The 6,173-nt window shown below is 45.2% G+C and overlaps 1 long non-coding RNA gene across 1 annotated transcript; it reads right to left on the bottom strand.

Annotated features, from left to right (window-relative positions):
- Positions 1-1,602: 1,602 nt before the first annotated feature.
- LOC102008287 lies at positions 1,603-5,861 on the bottom strand. The gene is made up of 3 exons (XR_259542.2): positions 5,732-5,861; positions 3,828-3,971; positions 1,603-2,107 (listed from the first exon to the last, which is right to left on the bottom strand). It is a non-coding gene; the product is annotated as an uncharacterized LOC102008287 (long non-coding RNA).
- Between the last annotated feature and the right edge of the window lie 312 nt (positions 5,862-6,173).

Here is a 6,173-nt window from a genome sequence, read left to right as displayed (position 1 = left end):
TATATATATATATAAAGGATGAAATTTAGCTCAGTATAAAGGCCCTGAGATAAACTCCCTTTATCATAAAATAGAAAAAGAAAGAAAATCCATTAATGTAATTCACATACTAACCCATTAAAAGAGAAGCTATAGCATTTCAATAGACATAAATAATGCATTTGAAAAATCAGCTTAAATTTATTGTTAAAGAATAATATTTTAGTAAAATAGCAGTAGAAGGGAATTTCCTAAGCAAGGAAAAAGCACATATGAAAAGTAAGCAAATATGTAAACATTAGAAACATTGGAAGTTTACCCCACAAAATCTAGAAAGAGGCAAGGACATGTGGAATTATTACATACTTCATCCCTGGGTGTTCTTGCCAGTACATTAACTTGAGAAAAACAAAGCAGAGGCAGAAAGATTGGAAGGAAAACAATATCACCATTTGTTTGTTTGTTTTTCCGGTATCGGGAATTGAACTCACAACCTCACACTTACCAAGCAGGCACTGTGCCGCTTAGCTAAATCCCCAGCCTCAAATTATTATTATTATTATTATTTTGTTTTTTGTTTTTGTTGTTTTGGTACCAGGAATCGAACTCATGACCTCAGGCTTGCCAGGCAAGTGCTTATGCCTCTGAGCTACATCCCCGACCCCTCATTATCACCATTTGCACTTAGTATAATCATTTACATATAAAAGAAACTACAAAGGAAACTACACATACTTAGAAATAATAGGAGAATCTGACAAGTTAGCTTAATACAAGATTAATAGAAAGTAATGAATTGTACTTACACATATCAGCAAAAAAAGTAATTAAAAAGAAGATAATATTTACAATAGTCTTAGAGGACATCAATTGCCAAGGAATAAATCTAACAAAGATAAGCTAAAACCACTCCAGGGAAAATCCTAAATCTTAAAGAAACCTTGAATAAGGGAGGTAGATAGCCAGTTTGCTGAATGGGAGATTCAGTTCTCTCCAAATTACTTTGTGGGACAATTTTGGTCAAAATCCAAAAGGCTGTTTTGGAAAGGAATCTGATAAGCATTTACCAAATTAGCATTAGGTGTGGAAGAATAAAAACTAACAATAGCTAAGGTGCTTCTAAAGAAAATGTGTCCCTCCGGTGCTAGGACTTGGTGAAAGCTACAGTAAAAATATGGCAAGGGTAGTCTGATGCATTTGTTGACCAATGGACAGAGATCCCAGACAGCCCCAACCTCATCCTTCTATGCTTCCCTGGGTTAGACAATGATACAATATGTGTTTGTTTGCTTGACCATCTGAGAAGGTTCAGTTTTGCTGCAGAGAAAGGGAACAGGATGGGTAGGACTCGGATTTATTAGCTATCATGATGTTTGATTTTGATTGTCAGTTTGACTGGCTTGAGAGACATCAGCGTGATAGTAAAGCACAGCTCTGGGTGTGTTGGGTGGGTCATGGGGGTGTGACCCTGGGGACCGTCTGGTCCCTGACCCCTTGCTCTCTGCCTCTTCTGCTCTGCTTCCTGGCTGCCATGAGTGAACAGCTTTTCTCCACTAGACCTTTCCACCACGACGCTTCTCCCTCGGAGCCTGCAGACCACGGACTGAAACCAGGAGCCTAAGCAAAGCTTTTCTCATTTATATAACATTGGTCACACACTCGGTCCCAGCAATGAAAGCTAACACAACTATAGATAATATGTAAGCAAGTAACTTGTGAGACAGGCAGAACTCAGGAGACATGCTAAAAATAGTAAGCTAGAATCCCATAAGACATGTAAAAGTAGGATAAATGGGATGTGTTACACAAGGGTGAAATACACTAGAGTGTCACAGGTAAAAGGGGGCTAGAAAAGGAAGCTATAAATTACGAGGTAGAGACTCTACCACAATGATGTGACAGCCACATCGTTACGTATTAGTGACAATATTTCGGCTCTTATGTCCTCTGCCCCAAAAGTGCTGACAGAAGGGGTGGCTGTCCAGGACACTGAGGAGCAGTGTTAGCAGACCCAAGGCCAGGCCTCCGCCCTTGTACCTCCCAATAAAGCGAATACAGATGGATTCCAAGCATCTTCCACTTGCTGACTGCCTTCTTCCGTCTCTACTCTGGTCCTCAAAATATCACCCTAGAAGGAAATGCAAGACTCAGTTAAGGTGGTCCTCTCAGGCTGTTAACCAGCTCTGACTCTTGCCTCTTGGTTCTAGCTGAATGTTTTAAAGAGACCTATGAGTCAACCTTTTGTGATCTCTTCCTTTAATCTGGCCTGAGTCTTCCTGGTTGGAAGCCTGCTTCTCACGGAGGCAGCTGCTGTATCGAGGTAACTTCCCGCGGGATAGTGGGGCTGTGGATCAGCACACCATGTTTCCCAAATCCTGTCTGCTGGTTTCCAGTTTGAATCTGCCTAAAGGGGGACTGGAGGGAGACTGGCAGGCAGAAGGAGAAAAAGGATGCTCGGTAGAATGTAGGCTCGCCTTGCACTCTCCCAGAAGCCTACCACCTCCACCATGAAGGTTTCCTTCCTGCTATATTGTGACCAAACCCTGAGTGCTTTCAAAGGCCCCTCCCCGCCAGAAAGGTGGCTATGAGGGAAAAAAATCTTGGTTGCAAAATATGAAATTGGAAAGATAAAAATTAACAAATGGCTCATTCAGTGCCTACAAAAGATAAACTTAGTCAACCTACAAATTGCAATCCAACTCTTTAATAGTTCTATATACATGCAATAAGGTTTACATTACCAGGACAAAAATGAAGAACATTTTTTCAACCTCAGAATTATCCAAATCTTTTCCTTCTGTGTTTTGGGTTTTTTTCTGTTTTTTTGTTTTTTTCTTTTTTTGGTCTTTTTGAAACAGGGTCTCACTATGTAGTTCAGGCTGGCCTTGAGCTCACTTTGTAGCCCAGGCTGGTTTCAAACTCGCAATGATCCTCCTGCCTCAGCCTCCCAAGTGCTGGGATTACAGGAGTGTGCCACCACGCCCAGCCTCCTTCTGTGTTTTGAACGTCCCTCAGATTTCACATGTTGGAAACCTAATCCCCAAATATCTCCAGATCAGGAGGTGATACCTTTGCCAGATAATCAGGGCAGGAAAGCTCTGCTCTTAGAGATGAAACCGTGCATAGATCCGATGATTAATTGGTTACTGAAGGAATGGCTTTGCTACAAATGTGAGGTCTCTCAGGCTGGCTTGCTCTATCTAGCCATATGATACTCGCTTCTATGTGATTATTATAGACAGCTAAGTTAGATGGAAATTAATATACAGTCAGAGTGGGACTGGGCTCTCAAGGAAGTCAACACAAAAAATAGAGACATGTGAGTTATAACAAGGCAAATCTAGAGAAGGGCAGGCCTCAGGACAGAAAAACAATAGCCAGCCCTGCATACCTTCTTGCCCTGGAGATAAACAGCAATTTGAGAATATACAGTAATTAGCACTGCCTGGTCCACCTGATAGGCATCTGTTCCCTACAGTGGGTGAGCAAAACACCTGGACACACACTTCTTTCCCTTTCCAAAAATTCCTTTGATCTTTCATGATGGGTGATTTGTGTCCCTCCTGGATCAGTATTAGCTGCATACAGGTTGACTGTAGTTTGACCCACATTACCTGTATTGGAGTTTTGCTGTATAAATTACCCCTGACAAAAGGCCTTGGTGGCCAATCCAGCTCTCATCTCTCAAAGGGAGAGATTTACTGTGCACTGCACCTCCCCCTTTATTTTCCCTCCCGAAGCCTGCCATCCACTTGACCCTCTTCCTTTTTCTTTCCATAGCAGGGCTTCTTAGTGTGTGTGAGAATCACAGAAAGTGCTTCTCAGAAGTACAGATTCTTGGCCTTTACCTTTGATTCCCATTCTGTGAAGACTGTGCTTTGAGAAACTCTGTTCCTCTGAATCATTGTCTCTGATCCCAAAGGTAGTTAAGAAGTTGGAGTAGGAGAGATAAGTTTCCATTTTCCTATGTTTCCATTTCCTATGGTCCAACTCTAGAAAACAAATGGCATGTGAGGTAACCAGAAAAGAAATTCTGGCATTAAAGTTGGAGCCAATTGGATCAAGTTGATTTTCGCTTCTAGCAGGGATCACATCCACCTACTTTGTCTACAACTCCACACTGGGTGCCTGAAGCAGACCCTGCTCTGGGTGCTGAGGGAGCTGCAGGAATGAAAGGCATATGGTGTTCTCCTTGTTAACTCGGACTCCCAAAGACCAAGGCCTGATTTAAAAATGCATTTTGCAGCCTTTTTGTCCCCAGCTGCAGCCCCCTTGGATCACAATGCTCACACAGGAACCATCATTTGCACTTTCAAACAAACTAATACCATACCATTGTTTTCAATCAAATTTGCATACCTAAGCTTTGCTCTTGTTCTGTGATGAAAAGCTTTGCTCTCTATTTAAAGGACCATTAGACAATCAGATCAGAAAAGGAAGATTTGGAGTTTACATACTGTAGTCTACAAGGGAACGTAAAGATGGACCTACTTTCCTAATGCCGGGATGTTTACAGAGGAATAATTCAGAAGGGATCCTGAAGCCAGTCTGACCTTCCTTTACCCCCTTTGGGACCAGATATTGACACAGGAGAAACACAGATCCTGACGTGTTAGATGTCAAATGTGCCAAGTTTGTGGTCTCACAACATGGGGAGAGGAATGAAGTTGAGAACCAAAGAAAGAAGTTAGGAGAGTTTTATTGAAAATAAAGAGAAAAGAAGAGCTCCTGGATTTCCAGGAGGGGTCCTGAATAGGGTGGCCACTGAGGCCCTTTGTCAGGGGTAATTTATACAGCAAAGTCACATCGTGGATACAACTTGGGTCAGACTACAGTCAACTTACAGGATTACAAGTATAGCTTCTTAGCTAATACTGATCTAACAGGGAAGTGAGTCATGTAGCAAGGGTACCTGGAAAGACCAAAGGCATTTTGGGGAAGAGATGGGACCTGGTCACGCACCCACCCGGGTGACTGATGCCTATCTGGACTTCCTGAACCAGGTGGTGCTAATCATAATGTAATCTCAAGTTACTGCTTATCCCTTAGGGAGGCATGTAGGCCTGGCTCTATCATCTTTATCTTGAGGCCTGGTCTTCTTCAGATGCACCTCCAGCCACAATTCTGACATCTTTATTCCTTCTGCTGACTTCCTTGACAGCCCGTCCCTCTCTGTGTATTCATTTCTATCTGACTTGGCTGTCAGCAGTCAGAGCATGGTGCCAGGATCTGCCCAGCCTGGCTCCTTTCTCCTCCAGCTCCCCTCCCCACAGCAGGGCAAGGTTGACCTTGAAGGTAGGAGTTTCTCCTAACTCCTCTCTTTGGTTTGAGGCTTCATTTCTCCATGGTGTGGGACCAGGACAAGAACTCAGCACATCTGGCATCTAACAGCTCAGTTCTCCAACACCCAGTCCTTTTTCTGAAGAGCGAGCAAGAGGAATCCCAGAAGTTTGAACCAGGGCTGGAGAGAGACTGACGGGAGAGGGCTTCCCGGGAGTTTCGGGAGTCCCTTGTCTCGGTGAACCGTAACTTTTTCCCTCAGTCGAGTTGGGCAGGTACGGTCAGGTACGGGGGTGAGAACCCTGCAAATCAATCCAGTGCTGTAGATCTTGCAGGAAGCAGGGAGGAAGAGGGAAAGAAGTCTGCAAGGGCGAACTGGGTGGCTAGAGTGGGTGTCACAGTCGTTTATGTGTCCAGCTCACAGTCTCAGTGAAACTTCAGAGAGTCGCACTGGGCAGGTGGTGAATTTTACCTGAGGATCAAACACTCCCTCCTGTAAACTCAGGCCTTCACAGTGCATTCCTTTCCCAAGATTGTTATTGTTAACTGTTTAAAATACAAGCATGAGGAAAGGCGCGCTGCGGGAACCCGAGGAGTGGTGGCCAGGTTGACACAAAGGTTAAACGAGGGTCTGTCCGGCTGGACCCCGCAGGGCCTCGGCGGGAAGCGGAGCTGGAGCCCGGGGCGCTCAGACCTCACCTCCCCCCGGCCTCGACGGCGACGCAACCCCGGGTCCCACTCCCACCTCCGCCTCGGGACCGAGCGGGGACGCTCGGCCCGCGGCAGCCAAGGCAAGGGGCTGGCCTCTAGGACCAGAGGCGGGGGAGGAGGAGGGGAGAGGGCCGGACCCCCACCCCGGCCCCTCCCGGGGGAGGGGCTGATAGACGTTGGCCGGGCGGCGCCGCAGCTCACTG

Source organism: Chinchilla lanigera, unplaced genomic scaffold (assembly GCF_000276665.1).
Source record: "Chinchilla lanigera isolate Chin_1 unplaced genomic scaffold, ChiLan1.0 scaffold00005, whole genome shotgun sequence".
NCBI lineage: Eukaryota > Metazoa > Chordata > Mammalia > Rodentia > Chinchillidae > Chinchilla > Chinchilla lanigera.
The sequence above is the reverse complement of the archived record's forward strand: the minus strand, read 5'-3'. Positions and strand labels throughout refer to the sequence as shown.